The 20,960-nt window shown below is 43.6% G+C and overlaps 1 non-coding gene across 1 annotated transcript; it reads left to right on the top strand.

The window, feature by feature from the left end:
* The first annotated feature begins 18,974 nt into the window (after positions 1-18,974).
* trnak-uuu (transfer RNA lysine (anticodon UUU)) lies at positions 18,975-19,047 on the top strand. The gene has a single exon. It is a non-coding gene; the product is annotated as a tRNA-Lys (tRNA).
* Positions 19,048-20,960: the final 1,913 nt, after the last annotated feature.

The raw sequence follows: 20,960 nt of genomic DNA on the forward strand, positions 1-20,960 counted from the left end.
CATTCCAGAACTTTGATTTGCTGTGAATCGCACTTACAAAATTGATATGCATTGAGTTGACTGTGATTGATGTCATCCCCTATACAACTCTGATTTAGATCGTGACTGGGAGAAATTCGCCCAGTGCTTCCAAACTAAGCTGGTATTTGTGCACTCTAATACAAAAAAAACTTTCAAAACAATGCTTGTTCCAATTTAAAGGGGGCCTCCCACAAGGGGAGAGGTTGGTAACACCTGAGCCACATTCTGTGACTGAATGGTCTCCATCAATAAAATCTGCTGGAGAAACTCAGCAGGCTGAGCAGCATCTGTGGGGGGGAGAGGATTTGTTGACCTTTCAGGATAGCCCCGATGCAGGGTTTTGACCTGAAATGTTGACAACTCCTCTCCCCCTGCAGATGCTACTCAACCAGCTGAATTCCTCCAGCAGATTGTTTGTTGCTCCAAGTGCTAACATGGAGTCTCTTGTGTTTCCATGTTGTAACACCATTCAATGTCAGAGAGTGTATCAGCCTCTGTGGAAAGAATGCACTGTAAACTTATCTTTTATGTTAATAAAATAATCCTGTTGTTAATTTGAATTGCTGATTATCTTCCAGTGTCTTAGAGATACTTCTCATCAGGAAACTTGAATCAGATGGTTTCCCATCAGTTTAATCATTTGCCTGTTCTCAAATGGCCCCATCACTGACCCTCTCACCACTGCACTATTGGGTAGCATATCCCATCCCCAACCTCACAGCTCTCACCTCACCCCCAGGCTCCAATTGCTCGACCACCAGGCCCGAATCTCTCAACCCCCAGGCCAGACCATGGGGTTTCAGGCCTTGTTCTCTCAGCCCCAACTCCCTTCTTTTGTTTGTTGGCCCCCCTCGTTCTTGGGATCCCTGGACACCCAAGCTCCAGTCTCTCCATCCCCAGCCCAGATCACTCACTTTGCAGGCTTCAGTACCAAGCCCTGCATGCATGACCTAATCCCTCCAGATCCAGATCACTGAAGTACCAGGTCTCAGTCACTCAACCCTCAAGGTCCAATTGTTCAACGTTCCCTTGTCCCATCCCCAGTCCTGATCAGTTGGCCTCCAAGCTCAGATCACTTAACTCCTCAAGGCCCCAAATGTTCAAACCTCACTTACCCAGGACCTAGATCACATGGTTCCCAGACCCAACTACACAACCCCTACACCCAGACATATTAACCCCTCTTCTCCCCTGACCAGTGAACGCCCAGGCCCACACTACATCATCCTTAGGCCCAGATCACAGCCTGGGACATGAGTGATTGGGGCCTGGAAAGTAGATCCAGACACATAGTCCCACCCAGGAGAGTTATGGAGGGAGGATGGTTGGCCAAGCATGTGACAGATTGGTATTGGTACTGGTATTGGTTTATTATTGTCACTTGTACCGACGTACAGTGAAAAACTTGTCTTGCATACCGTTGTTACAGGTCAATTCATTACACAGTGCAGTTACATTGGGTTAGTACAGAGTGCATTGATGTAGTACAGGTAAAAACAATAACAGTACAGAGTAAAGTGTCACAGCTACAGAGAAAGTGCAGTGCAATAAGGTGCAAGGTCACATCAAGGTAGATCGTGAGGTCATCTCATCGTATAAGGGAACCTTTCAATAGTCTTATCACAGTGGGGTAGAAGTTGTCCTGAAATCTGGTGGTACGTGCCCTCAGACTCCTGTATCTTCTACCTAATGGAAGAGGAGAGAAGAGAGAATGACCCGGGTGGGTGGGGTCTTCAATTATGCTGGCTGCTTCACCAAGGCAGTGAGAGGTAAAGACAGAGTCCAACGATGTCAACATCAGTGAGAGGGATAGGTTCCATTGAAGTCATCCAGAGGAAGGGCAGGCAAAGTTAATCCATTGGTTGTGAAACGAGACAGAAAGAGATCTGGGAGTCTTCCTGGTCTCAGTGCTGGACTAATCAATTCATGCAGAGCGCCCGTCAACAGAACGTTGCAGGGTGCAGCGAAAAAACAATGGACACACAGTCATGTTCTCCGATCCCTCACTGGCAAACTCAGTGATGTTAACCACGTCAAAATATACAGACTGCCACATGTGTGCTCTATCCTCGTGCCATTCATGGTTTGGTGAGTTCGGAGCAGGGAAACACTATCTCCACTAGTCTGATGGAAGTGTCAACGGTGTTAATCTAACATTGTCGGGAAAACTATTGCTTTCCACAAAAGCACTGCACCTTTAAGCTGCTGAACATTTGTTAAACCTGTTGAATTTTAGCTGCTTGAGGATGTTAATAATTTAAATGATAATATTGCACTGAAATAATTAACACAGAAAAAGCATTAACTTCAACACAGGAAGATAATATCCCTGTGCATGGGGACACAACAGAGCTCAGAGTAAAGGACAGTGTTTTACAAATCTCAGTCTGAATACAAAGCAGCACCATCAAACACAATCACCTTCTGTGTTCCATTTACAGGTTGAGGCCTCCTAATTTGGAGATATGGAGGGTCTATTGTTGTTGCAGAACGATTGCAGTCATGCACTGCTGCATTCCTTTCGATATTCAGCATCCTGTTGAAATCGCGAAAGAAAACCTGCTGCGGTGGTGGAGACGTTCTCCTCCACTCCTGTCATCTTGCTCACTCTGTGTCATCATTAAAGTGCTGCACTCAGACTCCTCCAGGTTTTATGAAGGATGATTGTTGGTTGCCTTCTTCAACAGCAGACAGGTCCGGAGCTGAGCATAGACAGATCCGCTAATAACAATTGCTGGTGGTGTTTTCAATAATGTTACCAACATTTCAATAAAAGGCGAGCATGGGCTGCAGCTCAGACATTTATAATCTATTGTGGATGGGTAGATGTATTTTCAGTTTGAAGGTGTGGGAAGCCACAGGAACAGGCTACTTGTCTTGCACGCTGTTAGTTGCTGGAAAAAAAAGCACTGGAAGGTTGGAAAATCAACTGGATTAAAGATGTTAAAACAAATTGGGGTAGAAATTCACCTTTGGTTGCTGGTGTTTAGTGCGCGAATTAGTATTGGGCACCTATTGTACTCAAACAAAATGGTGGAGGAACTCAGCAGGTCAGGCAGCATCTATGGAGGGAAACGGACAATCGATGTTTCGGGCCGAGACCCTTCATTCGGCCAGTTTGGGTATTGCTCCAGATTCCAGCATCTGCACTCAGTTCTGATGAAGGGCCTCTGAAATGAAGCGTAAACCGCTTCTCTTGCCACAGATGCTGCCTGATTAGCATTTAGTGTTTGTCTTTTGCATTCAATACTCAGTGGAATCTCCTTACTTGATGTGCAGAGGGAGAGAGAGACCAGAGGTTGGGATTGAACCTGGGTCTCTGGTACCGTGAGGCAGCAGCGCTACTTGAATACCACTGCGTTACCTACAAATCTTTTGAAGACCATACCTCACCCACTCACACTTCACCAACCTCTCCATCACACCACTGACCTCATTTCACCAAGACCCCAGTCTCCCTACCCTTCCATCCCCTGAGGCCAAGGTCCTTACCCCGAGATCCTCCAAGGATCCCAATGAAGGCAGCAGTCTCCGACCCCTCTCTCCTCTGTCACTTACTTCATCATTGGCTCCCAGTCCTCCCAGTTCAGACTCAAGGAACAAGGTCCCAATCCCTCCTCGTCCTAACCATCTGAGAGAACAGGAAAGCTGATGCTGCACCTTACATACCCCAACCCCTAGGCTACAGCACTAGGTTCTTCCATCCCACCACATTCTCCCACTCCAAGGCTGTAGGCCAGTCCTGATCAGCCCTACAGAGGCCAACCACCTGAGCCCAGATAGCAACCGGGAAATTTTTAATACGGAGCATGCCCAACGTCTGCCTGGTTGTGTCTTTGCAGTAGAGGGTCAGAGACTGAAGTGATCGTTGGGGTCTCACTCACCTAGCGCACAAGGATTCCAAGGCTCCTGTTCCCAACCTGCCCCTCCTCAGCTGGATCCACCTATTGCTTTCCAGTTCTTGACCCCACCCCTTCCCCTCACCTCTTTCTACTAGCTCTCCCCCCTCTACTCCAGATGAAGGGTCTCGACCCAAAAGGTCTACTTTCATCTACAGACCTGTCGAGTTCCTCCGGCAGTTTGTTTAATTTTACTCCAGATTCCAGTGTCTGCAGTCTCTTGTGATTCTTTCTATCCATCCATCATAAATGGCTCCCCAATGTGTATTTCCAGGAAGTGAGTTGAAAGCCGAGCTCAGGTGTCGGAGGTTAATCATTCCTTGAACCCTGTCTTTAAACAGAAGACAATACCTGTAGTAGGTTCATGTCTATCACATTAATCCTAATTCTCCTATATATAACCTCTTCCCTCCCCCACACCCAGATCTTTAGTTTGGGGCTCTGAATTAAGAATCCATTACGGTTACCATCACCTTACCTTGTTCTGTGCATACAGTGATTATTACCTATCGAGTCACATCTTTCACGGAAGGGAAAGAGAGAAGTAGAAAGTCCCAATATTTGTTTTAAAATGGAACAAATGCAATTACGCATAATAAGTTCTTGAGATATGGAGCAGCTGAATGCTGTTTCAATAATTGGCTAGTTTACTCTGAATTTATTCAGTGATAAATCTACAGATCAGGAATAGACAGGTTTGATCTATGGTCTATGATTAGCAATTGAGGCAGCTGAGAGGGACAATTGGTTATGGCTCCACCACGGTTCACAGAGAGAAACCAGACAAAGGGCACAATAAATTTCATTAGTATTTAATTACAGGGGAGTGAATGAAGCTGGAATTCAAATAACAGACCTTTAGAGTTTAAAACCAGTGCCACATAATTATTCTCCGGGAGGTGTCTTAAGGTAATTAATCCGTATTCTATAAGTAGCAATTATATAGACAGTATTTGGATTTGACGTCTTGTTAACAATAGATGCCAGTTTTAAAACTTGTTGAAGCGTGAAAGTGGTACAAGGAATCTCAAGGTACAGAAGGTTTACGTTGGTCTGAATGACATTGATCAGTACACTTCAGGGTAACCCATAAAAGATAAAAGATCTGTGAACTGCAGTGAAACAGTTTTAAGTACCATACTAAGAGTTTATTGCTTCAAAGTTTTAAATCCCTCAGGACACAAATTAATTCATTAGCAAATGGCATAAAAACCCTACAACTCTGTTTGTCGTTAAACAGCCCTTTTGACAGACTTCAGGAGGAGTTTCAAATTTGTCTCCTGTTAAGTATTCTGCAAATGTGTGAGTCTGTATACACCAAAGGTAAATAAATGATAAACAGAGCATTTACTCCATCATGTTGAATATCTCAAAGAATCTTAAATGGTGAATTTCTTTTGAGTGCAACGATTGTTCTGGGGAAATATGATAGACATTTGACACTAACATAATATTGTGCATCACCCAGTTCTGTGGCACAGGGTATTTCAGGGTGATGGATATTGAATAGAAACCAACGGGGGAAAGGCATGAAAATCAAAGCTGAAGAAGCAGGGCTACAGGGTCAGGTTCGAAGTCAGGAAGAGAACTAACTTGATGAGGACTTGGAGTGAGGTGGCTGCAGAGGCAGGAGCATGATGGCAGAACGACTGGGAGCTCAGGGAGAGATGGATAGTGTGGGACCAGAAGACCCAAAAGCAGAGTCGTAGAAAGAGTTCATTGGGGTGGGGGGGGGGGGGGGGATGTTGGGAGGAGTTATTCAAACCACATTTATTTTGTTCCATTGCTCAGGATATCCCAAAGGTGTCAACACCTGTGACTGTTGTGATGTTGTCATGTCCCGGAGCAAATCTAAGTCTCAAAACAAAGCAGATGATATGAATGTAGATAGCCAGTGTTTTGCTGATATTGGATGAAGGGTGGATGCAGGCCAGAACTTTTGGAAATCTCCTTGATCTGGATTTGGAATTGTTGAATGGAGACACAAGACACTGCAGATGCTGGAACATGGGGCAAGAAAAAAGATGCTGGGGGAACTCAGTGGGTCAGGCAACATCTGTGGAGGGAAATGGACAGTCGATGTTTTGGGTTGAGACCCTTCGATGAAGGACCTCGACCCAAAATGCCGACTGTCTATTTCCCTCCACGGATGCTGCCTGACCCGCTGAGATCCTCCAGCATCCTATTTCTTGCTCGGAATTGTTGAATGTCTGGAAGCATGGAGTGAGTGCTTTTATATTTAGTAACGTTTTGAGATATAGAAATAACCGACTCCATAGATACAGGGCAGGAAGAGAAGACTGGAAGAACTAATCCAGTTTTTGAACTAAAAATAAAGAATGGTGGAAGGACTCGGCAGCTGTGGAGATAGAAAGAGTTAATGTTTCAGGTTGATTGCTTTTCATCAGGAATCCTTTTATTTATAAGTTTCTGATGTCCCCCAGTTTCCAAATAATCCCTGTACAATTAAATTCCCATATTTCATTTTGCTTTCTGGTTCATTGCCTTTTGAGTGAAGGTTTTTTTCCAAGTAAATGAAAACCTGAAAAACTGCAGATGTTGTAAATCAAAAATAAGAACAAAATGTCAGGTAACATCCATGGGAAGAGAAACAGAGTTAACGCTTCAGGTTGAAGACCCTTCATTAGAACTGGGATGGAGAGGAAAGAAGCTCATTATGGTTCAGGGAGGGTGGGAGAGGGAAGCTGTCTAATGAAAATCAAAATAAAACTGCAGATGCTAGAAGTCTAAAATAAAGACAGAATTGTTTCCCCCCCTCCCTCCCCCTCACTGCAGTTTTATGAGTTTCTTTTGTCCTTCCCAATTCTGAAGAAGGATCTTCGACCTGAAACATTAACTGTTTCTCTTCCCTCAGATGCAGGCTGACCTGCTGATTATTTTTAGCATTTTCTGTTTCTTTCCAAGTTCTTGAAATAAATCATGAACTGGGTGTTTATGTACATATTCAGAACATGTGTTTTGTAAAGTATATAAGATAAGATATCTTTATTAGTCACATGTACATCGAAACACACAGTGAGATGCACCTTTTGCGTTGAGTGTTCTGGGGGCAGTCCACAATGTCACCACGCTTCTGGCACCAACATACATGCCCACAACTTCCTAACCTGTACGTCTTTGGAATGTGGGAGGAAACCATAGCACCCAGAGGAAATCCATGCACTCTTGGGGAGAACGTACAAGCAGCGGCTGGAATTGAACCCGGGTCGCTGGCGCTGTAATAGCGTTACGCTAACCACTACTCTACCGTGCTTGCAGTGACAGGATTTGGCAAGCACAGCATTGAGCAGCAGTGACCAGAGATGCCTGTGACAAGAACCTACCATCATCTGCAGGCTACTACCTGCTTTACAGTCCAGCACTTCCAATAGATAGTCGAGTTTTAAGATACTAGTTTAAAATATTTTTTTTAAATAATCTCAATTTGTGGTTGCTGTACTGAGTGATTTCACCCTCCATTTTGAAGAATTGATTTGATTTTACATAAAACACCAGTGGTGATACTTAGCCACAATTTATCTGCCAACAGTAGCTGAGAACGGTTCTACATCAGCAGGAGATAAGCAGCCGCTCGACAGATAAATGAAAGGCAGCAGAACAATGTGATAGCAGCGCAGACAGAAGCAGATTGCTTCTAGTAGCTGAGAGATGGAGAAAAGAGCAGTCGGAGAAACAAGATTAAATGTGAGAGATTTAAAACAGAGGCCCATTTTCACACAGAGGTGTAAAGCACTGGAATGGTTAATGGTTAGTGCAGAAATAACATTGGGTTCACACTGGAAGAGCTGGAGGAACCAAAAGGGGAAAAAAAGGAAAATTGAACAGAGTGGGTAATTGTGATTGAGAGCACATATGAAGGATAAATTGCCACATCAGTTGTTGGGGTAAATTGTTTTCCACCTTGTGATTTGTAGGTACAACTGAAGGAACAGAATAGAATCGAGAGCAAGTTGGCATCAAGTTCCCTCAACTGTGCGTAGACATCTGATCACTGAGACACATGGGAGGTAATCAAAACCTGAGGGCAACATTGACAAACATCTTGAGACTCATCCCTGGAGCCAGCGACACTGAGTTATGGTGATAGGTTGGAAAGGCTTGGTCATTTACACCTGAAAAGGAACCAGAACGTGACACAAGTGGTTTCCCAAATCATTTTTGAATGGAAGTCCCACAGGTTCACATGGGGCAAAATATGCCCTCACTCTCCCTCACCCTCAACACCTGCTGATATCACAGCTTACTCCTTACTAAGGGATTGGGCTTACCCAAGGATTCCTAAGGACCGCCTTTGGGTGAGGCAGCTGGTGAACCCAGTGTATTTTCATTATTTTTTAACTTACCTTGTAAACTTTCTAACAAAATGATCTCAATGTTATTAAACACTTGCATGGCATTGTCTTCTCCCCACCTTCTTTCTCTCATCCACTAAGGGCGTCACCCACCCTATCACTAAATGGTCTTTTTCATCTGTGACAATCCTTTAACTAACTGTTCCAGTCCAGCTTTAACTCTTTAAGGGTCAAATTGTCATGCGACTTGGAAACAGGTGCTTTGGCCCTTCAAGTCCAGCTGACCATCAACCATCCACTGATGTTAATGCTGAATGAATTTTTTTTCATTCAGCCACTTTCCCTTCAATTCTCCTCATAGATTCTACCACTCACCTACATACCTACCAACTTGCAGGTCTTTGGGATGTGGGAGGAAACCGGGGCACCCAGAGGAAACTCATGCGGTCACAGGGGAATGTGCAAGTTCCACACAGGCAGCACTGGGGTTCGGGGTTGAACTCCAGTCACTGGAGCCAAGAGGGAGCAGCTCTACTAGTTACACTGCCTTGTCGTCCCAACTGGAAGGTGAAACAGGAGGGTGAATGTTTTGTTTAATTGAGAACTGCGTTATAATGGGTGGGGATACTGGCAAATTGGTCATCTAAGTTCTAATGGTTGATCAACGGAATGGCTCATGCAGTGGGTGAGCATTTGATTGTAAAAATTGCATATACATGGTAAAAAATCTGTGTGAGAGTTCATTTTCTCTGAGTGACATGCAACTGAATTGTTTTTATATGATGATGATATCTTTATTAGTCACACGTACATCGAAACACACAGTGAAATGCGTCTTTTGCGTAGAGTGTTCTGAGGGCAGCCTGCAAGTGTCGCCACGCTTCCGGCGCCAACATAGCATGTCCACAACTTCCTAACCCGTATGTCTTTGGAATGTGGGAGGAAAAGTATTACCTTGAGAGGAACATACTAAGAATTCCGTTATGTACAGTAGGGCATGAAAAATAAAAATAATCTCCAATTGAGGATAAAGCATTGAATTTATGGATTGTGCCACAAAGCAATGGTATCAGGCCAAAAAGTTGGTTTAATTTCATGTTTAATTAATGACATCTGATCAAACGCCAAGTAATCAGCTCATCCAATAGATTGTTCTTGCTGTACTAAGAGAAGGAACGCAAAATGAAAACTTGCCTTTGAATTTAACCCCAAATAATATTTGTTAATATCTGACATTGTTGTACATTTTTCTACTTTGTTCCTGAGTGCTTACAATATCTACTGTAAGCATTGATAGCTATTTCATCTGCAAAGTTTGGTATCAGCTGTATAAGATGTTCTTGGAAGCCAGCACTCTGTGCTAAATAAGATGCAGCCTGTACATACTCATAGTCAAAACAACTTCCATACAGTGCTTAGATATGGAAATGAAATCATTGGGTGGACTGGAAATCTGATTTTTTGACTCCAAATCAGGGTTCAACTTTAGCCCTGACTGATGTGACAAAACACATTTCTCTTGTTGTAAATTATTAACATAGACAGTTTGATATCTCAGTGTTCCCCAGACACTTTTCAACTTCATCAAACTCACTGCTAGCACAGGATCATCAACCATCTGCTTAAAGGAAGGAATTGACATTTCCAGAAGCCCAATTAAATCACGTTGCTACATGACTTTTAAGGTTATTAATATTTGACAACACTTCCATACTGAAAATGACAATAATTTATCAATGTCCATGAAGGCACCAGAAAAGAAGAACAATTTCCGATTGTTATTCATAAATGAGATCTTACAATGGGACCTGATGTTTCAGAAGGCATGCCAATTGGAAGGTTTCATAAATCACTGTGATATAGCCAAGAGCATTTTTGGTTTAAGTTTCCCTAGAATGCCCTAGTGTGCATGAATGTAGTTCCACAGGTACGAGTGGTTTTTTTGTGTCATTATGGCACACCTGATGGAGTGGATACGGAAATACTTTCTTCTTGAGGGAGGGTGATGACAAGGGACATCAATCTAAAATTCCCACAGTGTGGGAGAATAGAGGTCAGCTGAAGTTTCTTCATGGTGAAGGTTGTTTACGCATGGAATGCTATGTGAGATGGAATGGTAATTCCCCACAAGTTTTGTCCCAGGTCTCCCACAACCTTACAGGGGATCCACTGTCAGACCCAGGAGGATTCGTTGTTTTCAGTTCCTCTAACTTAGAACAATTAGAACATTTAATTCACCCATTTGAAGTAATCCCCACACACCTTCCACACACCCCCTCCAATCACACTTCTTCTTTTCTTCCCTCTCCCAGCCTATCTCTCTTTTCTCTACCCCTTTTCTCTCTCTCCTTACCTGTGACCCATCCCCTGGTGGGTCTGCTCTCCCCTCCTCCCCAGCACCTGCCCATCACTACCTCTCACCTGCATCTACCTATCGCCACCTTGTGGCCACCCCGCCTCCCCTCTCTTGTCCACCTATCACTGCTCTGCTTTTCCCTCCTATATATTGGGCTTCCCCTTTTCCTATCTTCAGTCCTGAAGAAGGGTCCTGACCTGAGACGTTGACCGCCTGCTTTTCTCTACGGATGCTGTCTGGCCTGCTGAGTTCCTCCAGCATCATCGTGTTTTTCATCTAGATTCCAGCATCTGCAGTCCTTTGTTTCTCCAGGGGTATGGATAAAGTGGACGGTCATAGTCTTTTCCCCAGGGTTGGGGAGTCCATAACTAGAGGGCACAGATGCAAGATAAGAGGGGAGAGATTTAAAAGAGACCTGAGAAATAACTTCTTTACGCTGAGGGTAGTGAGTACCTGGAATGAGCTGCCAGAGGAAGTGGTCGAGGGGGGTACAATTGCAACATTTAAGAGGCATTTGGATAGGTACATGGAGGTGAGGGGCTTGGAGGGTTGTGGGCTGAATGCGGGCAACTGGGACTAGCAGGGAGGATGCTGTGGTCGGCATGGACCAGTTGGGCTGAAGGTCCTGTTTCTGTGCTGCGTTCCTCTATGACTCTATATCTGATCTGGATGAAATCAGTTCATGTTGCACCTGCAGTTCCCTTGCTTGAACTTACACTCAGATGAACCATTCAGTCAGCACCCATATGGATTCTTCATTCCATATACCAGCTAATCAGCTAACGTGTTGTTTGAACTCTAGAATTCTGCACACATTTCCTTTTTATCTATTGTTACCACTTGGAATTGGGCCCAAACTTATTCACAACAAGCTTGGGAAGAAACAAACCCTAGGCTCATGTGACTGGACTGATTTGTACCCCAGTTTCAGACCTGGTAAATAGAGGGAAGCTGTTCCCAGTAAAGGAGAGTTCAAAGACGAGGGTGCATATTTTGGGCAATAGATACAAGAAGGATATAAGAAAGAAAGGTAGACACAGCTGTAGGGAGGTGGTAACAGAACCAGTTCAAAGGTGAATTGGATAGGCACTTGAGAGAGAATAACTTGCGGGGGAAAAGACAGAATTGATGGGATGACTCTACTAGCAACTTCTATAGACTCAGTGGGAAGAGTGGCCTCCTTCTGTGCCATCACACTTCTACAACGCTAAATCTACTGGAAAATCTAAAACTGTTCCCATCTGTTGTAACCTTGAACTGGATATCAATGAACTTCTGCCAAGCACCCAGATGAAGGAGTTTGGTGTATCATGCTTTAAACTGGGCTATTATTAGATTGCTTACACATAACTAAAGCACAATTTCAATGCCTTTACGACCCAATTTCCAAGTGATATCAAGAAAAGAATATTTGCATTTTAATCTTAGAAAACACATTAAAATTCATATTAAGATATTCAAAAATTGTACATTATAAGTGTTCAGCAGATGGATGTGAATTTAATATTTAACACTTTCTTCAGATTAAGCCGAAATTAATAACATTAATGATGGGAGAAGATAAATTCCTAAACCTGGCGGCCCACCCTGGAGAAAACCTTTCCTTTTCATTTTGATTGTCCTGCAGTCTGTGTAAGTTCTTCCGACAAGAAGTATTCCATTTTGGGAAGTCGATCCAGGGTAGGAGTTATACAATGAATGGTCGGGCCCTGGGGAGTGTTATGGAACAGAGGGATCCAGGAGTACAAGCACATAATTCGCTGAAAATGGCGTCACAGGTAGAGGGGGTGGTGAAGAAGGCGTTTGGCACGCTGGCCTTCATCAGTCAGGGCACTGAGTACAGGAGTTGGGACGTCATGTTGCAGTTGTACAGGATATTGGTCAGATTGCACTTGGAGGATTGTGTACAGTTTTGATCACCCTTTTATAGGAAAGACATAATTAAACTAGAAAGAGTGCAGAGAAGACTTACCAAGATGCTGCCAGGGCTCGAGGGACTGAGTTACAGGGAGAGGTTGGGCTGGCTAGGCTTTATTCCTTGGAACGTGGGAGATTGAGGGGTGACCTTATAAAGGTGTATAAAATCATGAGGGGTATAGATAGGATGAATGCGCATAGTCTTTTTCCCAAGGAAGGGGAACTAAAAACTAGAAGACATAAGTTTAAGGTGAGAGGTGAAGGATTTAAAAGGGACCTGAGGGGCAACTTCTTCACACAGAAGGTGGTGAATGTATGGAACGAGCTGCCAGAGGAAGTGGTTGAGGCAGGTACAATAACAGCATTTAAAAGAAATTTGCAAAAGTACATGGAATGGAGGGGTTTAGAGGGATATGGGCCAAAGGCAGGCAAATGGGATGAGTTGGTGGGCACCTTGGTCAGCACGGACGAATTGGGCTGAAGGGCCTGTTTCCATGCTGTATTATTCTATGACTAAGAAAATCCAATTATCCCTGTAGGTTTGATATCGCCGATTTCAAGCCCTTATTGAGAAAAGAAAGTTTGCTGGATAATTTTCTTTTTAACAGTGTCCTACATAAATGATACAAAAGTTATTGCCAGAATTCCTGAAAGTCACAGCTTCAAAACTGCACAAAAGTTTATTTGTAATAAGACGTCAGAATGTGCCTGTTTGAAGTCTCTCCATCTGCTGTGTTAACGAAGGAGATTAAAGTTAGAGGACAGATAAAGGAACTTGATATACTAACACATTTATTGCCACCGTCGTAATATCATGCCGGATAACTTCAAACACTTAATGATTATTAGTGACCATGAAATAGTTTTATTTCATCTCATAGCTGTGCAGCTTCAGGGTAAATCTTGCAAGTTGATAAAAGGCTATCCGGAAGAGGGAAAAAACAATAAGAAGTTCACTTTAATCTAAACTGGAGATGACAATGAGATTGATTGCCAACCAGCGCTCCTCCCCACCACTGCCCCACTTTACACTGTGCCTGATTCTACACTGAAGGCGTGGGAAATGGAAACTACTGCAAAACAGATGGGGGTTTTGATCTCATCAGCATTCCACCAGTTTTAGTTTAAAATCAAGTATTTGACGATCAATGTGAGAAAAAGGGTGGTGGAAACTCAATGCGATTTGGTCAGCTTTGTACATCAGTGGTGCAAATAGTTGAGGAAACAAAAGGGGTGGTGGAAACTCAATGCGATTTGGTCAGCTTTGTACATCAGTGGTGCAAATAGTTGAGGAAACAAAAGGGGTGGTGGAAACTCAATGCGATTTGGTCAGCTTTGTACATCAGTGGTGCAAATAGTTGAGGAAACAAAAGGGGTGGTGGAAACTCAATGCGATTTGGTCAGCTTTGTACATCAGTGGTGCAAATAGTTGAGGAAACAAAAGGGGTGGTGGAAACTCAATGCGATTTGGTCAGCTTTGTACATCAGTGGTGCAAATAGTTGAGGAAACAAAAGGGGTGGTGGAAACTCAATGCGATTTGGTCAGCTTTGTACATCAGTGGTGCAAATAGTTGAGGAAACAAAAGGGGTGGTGGAAACTCAATGCGATTTGGTCAGCTTTGTACATCAGTGGTGCAAATAGTTGAGGAAACAAAAGGGGTGGTGGAAACTCAATGCGATTTGGTCAGCTTTGTACATCAGTGGTGCAAATAGTTGAGGAAACAAAAGGGGTGGTGGAAACTCAATGCGATTTGGTCAGCTTTGTACATCAGTGGTGCAAATAGTTGAGGAAACAAAAGGGGTGGTGGAAACTCAATGCGATTTGGTCAGCTTTGTACATCAGTGGTGCAAATAGTTGAGGAAACAAAAGGGGTGGTGGAAACTCAATGCGATTTGGTCAGCTTTGTACATCAGTGGTGCAAATAGTTGAGGAAACAAAAGGGGTGGTGGAAACTCAATGCGATTTGGTCAGCTTTGTACATCAGTGGTGCAAATAGTTGAGGAAACAAAAGGGGTGGTGGAAACTCAATGCGATTTGGTCAGCTTTGTACATCAGTGGTGCAAATAGTTGAGGAAACAAAAGGGGTGGTGGAAACTCAATGCGATTTGGTCAGCTTTGTACATCAGTGGTGCAAATAGTTGAGGAAACAAAAGGGGTGGTGGAAACTCAATGCGATTTGGTCAGCTTTGTACATCAGTGGTGCAAATAGTTGAGGAAACAAAAGGGGTGGTGGAAACTCAATGCGATTTGGTCAGCTTTGTACATCAGTGGTGCAAATAGTTGAGGAAACAAAAGGGGTGGTGGAAACTCAATGCGATTTGGTCAGCTTTGTACATCAGTGGTGCAAATAGTTGAGGAAACAAAAGGGGTGGTGGAAACTCAATGCGATTTGGTCAGCTTTGTACATCAGTGGTGCAAATAGTTGAGGAAACAAAAGGGGTGGTGGAAACTCAATGCGATTTGGTCAGCTTTGTACATCAGTGGTGCAAATAGTTGAGGAAACAAAAGGGGTGGTGGAAACTCAATGCGATTTGGTCAGCTTTGTACATCAGTGGTGCAAATAGTTGAGGAAACAAAAGGGGTGGTGGAAACTCAATGCGATTTGGTCAGCTTTGTACATCAGTGGTGCAAATAGTTGAGGAAACAAAAGGGGTGGTGGAAACTCAATGCGATTTGGTCAGCTTTGTACATCAGTGGTGCAAATAGTTGAGGAAACAAAAGGGGTGGTGGAAACTCAATGCGATTTGGTCAGCTTTGTACATCAGTGGTGCAAATAGTTGAGGAAACAAAAGGGGTGGTGGAAACTCAATGCGATTTGGTCAGCTTTGTACATCAGTGGTGCAAATAGTTGAGGAAACAAAAGGGGTGGTGGAAACTCAATGCGATTTGGTCAGCTTTGTACATCAGTGGTGCAAATAGTTGAGGAAACAAAAGGGGTGGTGGAAACTCAATGCGATTTGGTCAGCTTTGTACATCAGTGGTGCAAATAGTTGAGGAAACAAAAGGGGTGGTGGAAACTCAATGCGATTTGGTCAGCTTTGTACATCAGTGGTGCAAATAGTTGAGGAAACAAAAGGGGTGGTGGAAACTCAATGCGATTTGGTCAGCTTTGTACATCAGTGGTGCAAATAGTTGAGGAAACAAAAGGGGTGGTGGAAACTCAATGCGATTTGGTCAGCTTTGTACATCAGTGGTGCAAATAGTTGAGGAAACTCAAAAAGGTAACACAATGGGTTGGAAGTGGTTTGATGTTGGGCATAATGTCAGGTAAAATGTAGATCTAGCGATGGTAAAATGCAAGGGAGATGAAGAGATGACGCGCGCGTGCGGACCCACACACACACACACACACACACACACACACACACACACACACACACACACACACACACACACACACACACACACACACACACACACACACCATGAATGGCTAAGGATGAAGGCAGGCAAATGGGAATAGCTTAGATGAGAATCTTGGTTGGCATGGACCAATTGGGCTGAAGGTCCTGTTTCCATGCTGTATGATTCTATGCCTTAATAGACTGAGTTAGGAGACAAACGGTATGTTGGACTTTGTTATTAGGCTGGGGTACAAGGGTCAGGAAGATCTGCTGCAATGGAGCTGGGTTTAAGGAGAACACATCTGTAGGCACTAAATAAATGCAAATCTTTCTTTCTATAAGCATCAGAGGTAATGATCAAATGAATGCAATGAAGGTTTTATTGCCTTCGATGTATTTTAAAAATATTTTGGTGGGAAACGTGAGTGTTCAAATTAAGGTGCAATGTGAATGGATGAATAAGGTGGGTCATTCTCACTCTACTGCATGTCTTATGCTAAATGTGTTGGCCCTGCTGCTGGTAACATAGGCTAATTAAGCTCTCGTCTGGCCACACCTCATACATTACATCCAGTTCTGGTCACTAGAAGAAGGAGAAAGACTCAAATATGACAGGCACTGTTTAGATGATCTGCACTGTCAGGGCTCCAAGTGATGAGAGGGAGGAGGGTTCTTTGTGAAGCAGCTGTTTTGCTGTGTGATTTTCCATAAGATCCTGCAGTGTTTGCCACTAATCATCTGAAGGAATACTGAAGCATCTTGCGTTCTTATCTTTGAAGTATCGGATGGGTTATTTCATACCAAAGATGAGGCTATAAGAGAAAAATAACACAAAATATTATTTTACATGTAGCTGTTGGGATTTTAGTCTGGGAAATTCTGTCGATGGAATTGGCTGTTTGGAAGAAGAAAGGCGACTGAGATAGAAACCTTGTGGAACGCATCCCAGGGTGGCTTCCCTCTCCATTCCCCAGATCTGGGGGCATTTTAACGTAGATGGATAACCACAGAGTGCATCACAATCAAATCCTCTGCTCTGCATACTAGCCATCTTGTCTCTCCACTCTCAGTCCTGATGCAGGGTTTCAACCCAAAATGTCGACAACTCCTTTCCTCCCACAGATGCTGCTCGACCTGCTGAGTTCCTCCAGCAGATTGTTTGTTGCTCCCTTGTAGCACATTTTACTGTTTGGGTGGGTAGTAGCAGTCTCAGGAGTGGGAACACTATCCAAAGTCTGTCTCTCTTCCCCAGAGACCCTGTGCCCAGTTTTAACTCTATCAAACCCTCAGCTAACTCAGCATATTGCTGTATCTCAGCTGGAACTTGGATCGGCTGGAAGCAGAAGTAACGGCCGATGCACCTGCGTAATTTGAAAGGATAGGAAAGCCTTGCATCGATACGAGTTTGGCTTTGGGGTTTGAAGTGAGGCTGCTAAGCAGATAATGTAATGTGAGAAAGAAAATGAAGATTAATGGCACCTCTTAACAGTAAATCAAAGATGACGAAGTGAGGTATGCTTCCTGTCAGAGTGTGTCCACAACTAATAGAAGTCCTCTGTGGCTGCCTTTTCATTGCCAAAGCTTTCCATCTTTTCAAATAGCATGCTAACAGTAAGGTAACAAAATGGAGGTACTTAAACTAATCTAAATCTTTGGCCACAAAGGGTGGGCAATGATAACATGACAGAGTTCTTTGCAGCAGTAATTGGAATCATTAAGCCCTCACACTGGTGAGTAGTTCTGTCTTCTGCAGTATCTATTTGCCATTGAGCTCAGTCATGCCTGGTGCATCTTTCAAGCAGTTTAACATGTGTCCTGTCCCTTTGTCCGCTCGCGTTACTTGACAGTTCCCACCAACACTAGCAGATTCCAGGGATACCTGCCGCCACCCTTCAGCTGAAAACTGATGCCTATCATTACAATATTGCTGGAATTTTGCAGAGACTTCACACCATAATGGAAACAAAGTTGCTGTCGCAACTATTATCTTTTGACATGACGAAACCTGTGGTATAATTGAAACGGGATCATCATTTTGTAAAGTATTATTATTAATGACTTTCTATATATTGGAGGATATTAGCGGCAATATGAGAAGGATCGTGCCCCAGGGTGGTGTGTTCTGAAGGCTCATTTAAGGAATCTCATTATGCTGCCTCTGTTATAATTTTAATTTATCAGTGAAACATAAAGGTCTGGCTTATTTATAAAAGCAGAAAAAAAAGTAATAGGCCACATCAGATTTCAGGAGAAATACCACAGACTTATTAGAATTTTTTTGCTATTTATGAATGATAATGCTCCCTGGAGCCAGACTATCTGATCTGATAGTGAGTCTTACAGATAGTGATCATTTATTTGTTGTCTGTCACATCTCAAAAGATATATATGGGTACTTTTGTTATCACAGGTTGAAAGTGGGCTGCTGTGAGGAATGTCTCATTCACTCATCAACAGAAGAGCTTGTAGTATGTGGCAGGCTCCGGCTTACAGTGGAAAATCCCTAGACGTGACCACCCTCTATGCCTTTCCTGTCCGAGTACCTGTCCAAATTCTTTTTAAACATTGTAATTGTATCTGTCTCTACCATCTCCAGATATTCACCACCCCCTGTGTGGAAAACTTATCCCCCAGATATCCTTTAAATTTCTCCCCTCTTACCTTAAACCTGTGCCCTCTAGTTCTAGATTCCCCAGCCCTGAGAAAAAGATTCTGATTCTCTATCCTATCTGTGCTCCTCATCATTTTATAAACCTCTATAAGGTCACCCCTCAGTCTCCTATGCTCTAGTGAGAATAAATCCAGTCTACCCATCCTCTCAGCCCTCCATTCCAGGCAACATCCTGGTGACTCTCTTCTGCACTCTCTCTATTGCTACCACATCCTTCCTGTATTGTGAATGCATTACCAAATTTTTAGGTCTACAGTAAACAGTCTTTTGGGTTCAGTGTCACTTGGCTACTCTTATCCCTTTTGATCAGGAGTTCACGATTACTGTCCAATCCCTGGATAAGTGATCATTGCTTAGAAGTGTTTCCCTGTCTAGCAGCACTAAATATGCTTTATACTGTAGTCAGTCTACCTCTGAAATAAACTCCACTTTTTTTAATGTCACTAATGAGAGCCTGGGTAGCTCAGTCGGTAGAGCATCAGACTTTTAATCTGAGGGTCCAGGGTTCAAGTCCCTGTTCAGGCGCTGACTTTATGGGGCAGGCACGGTAGTGTAGCGGTTAGTGTAATGCCATTACAATGCCTGTGACCCGGGTTCAATTCCGGCCACTGTCTATAAGGAGTTTGTACGTTCTCCCCGTGTCTGCGTGGGTTTCCTCCGGGTGCTCCGGTTTCCTCCCACATTCCAAAGACGTACGGATTAGGAAGTTGTGGGCATGCTCTGTTGGCGCTGGAAGCATGGCAACACTTGCAGGCTGCACCCAGAACACTCTATTGCAAAAGATGCATTTCACTGTGTGTTTTGACGTACATGTGACTAATAAAGAAATCTTTTTTTCCACTCCCTTTTCAGGCAGTGCATTTCAGATCATCATAAAACCATCAACAAGAGTCCATGATGCAGCATCAAAGCCGAGAGTCATACAGCACACAAAACAGACCCTTCGGCCCATTGCTTCTGATCATCAAGCACCCAGTTGCACCAATCCTACACTAATTCCATTTCAGTCTTACCCCATTCTCAGATTCTATCACTCACCTACACACAAGGTGCAATTCACAGTGGCCAATTAACCAACCAACAGACATGTCTTTGGGTGTGGGAGGAAACCGAGGAAACTCAGTCACAGGGAGAATGTGCAAACTCCTCAGATGGAAGCTGAGGTCAGGACTGAACCTGGGTCTGTGGAGGTGTGAGGCAGCAGCTCTTCTGGCTACACCACTGTGTCACCACTTCTTCAACAGCACCTCCCAATCTTGTGATATCCACTAGCTGCGAGAATACAGGCAGTAGAAACATGAGTTCCCTTCAAAGTAACATAAGTGTCGGATCCGGTTATTTTCGAATCCGCAGGTCCTTTCAGGAATCCAGGAATGAGTTGAAAACAACTTGGTGCTTCACAAGGTTTTATTGGAAAAGTTTAAAACAAAGAAACAGTCACAGAGCACACTACTGCTAGGAGATAAACCGAGACAAAAGGAACTAAAGATGAGCTAGGGATGGGGGTGGAGGGGGGATGGGGGGAAGTGAGCAAGAGACAAATAGCGGCAGGAGAGTGATTAACAAAAAAACGACACCTATTATACCTGAGATAAGAGGTACTTCTTAGCTAACAATAGTCCAATCAGGAAACCTATTGGACACCTGTGGCCAAACCAACCAATGAAAAAACACGTGTTCACCTGATGGATGAACCAATAAGCTAGGAAGCGGCCATTCCTTGTGCAGCCACTTGAGGTGTATTAAACACTATACCTGTTAAAAAACTACTTAAAGCAGTCGAATCCAACAATAGCATCTTGAGTTTGAAATATTACTGTTCCTTCATTGTGTACCTCAACTTCTTGGTACTTCCTACCTAATGGTGATAGGAAACGAAGTCCCCCACATGGACTGCATGGTTCCAGGAGGTGGCTCACCAATACCTCCTTGAGAACAAATGGGGATGGACAGAAAGTGCAGGCTTTGCCAGCGGTGATTAAATTCCATGAACTAATATAGGTCAGGGCTGGAGTTTATTGCCTTCAAATTTTGACTGTCCACGATTCCTTGTAAATGAAAACCTGAGAATGATTTGTGGATGAGAAACCTGGTCTTGTTGGTAATCAAAAGTGTGACAAATGGCAACAGAGAGCTACAATAAAACTTTCCAATAAAGGAGCACAGGTAATCATGGGGTGAGAGGGGGTTGAGGTATAATTGTGAGAGGGATGGGTGGAGGTTGTGTTCACAAGAAGGGCTTGGGAAAGAAAACAAGAAGGACAAAGAACTCAAGAACACACAAGAAGAACATAAGAAATAACTCCAGGTGCAGAGTAAATGCATTTACTTCTTCCTGTTACTGGAATCTTTGTGGCTGTGTGATACTACTTGAGTGGAAGATGCATTGGTGATATTTTAGGCTGAATGCTTGTGTGCCGTGCTGTTTGCAACTTGGG

Source organism: Pristis pectinata, chromosome 21 (genome assembly GCF_009764475.1).
Source record: "Pristis pectinata isolate sPriPec2 chromosome 21, sPriPec2.1.pri, whole genome shotgun sequence".
Lineage (NCBI taxonomy): Eukaryota > Metazoa > Chordata > Chondrichthyes > Rhinopristiformes > Pristidae > Pristis > Pristis pectinata.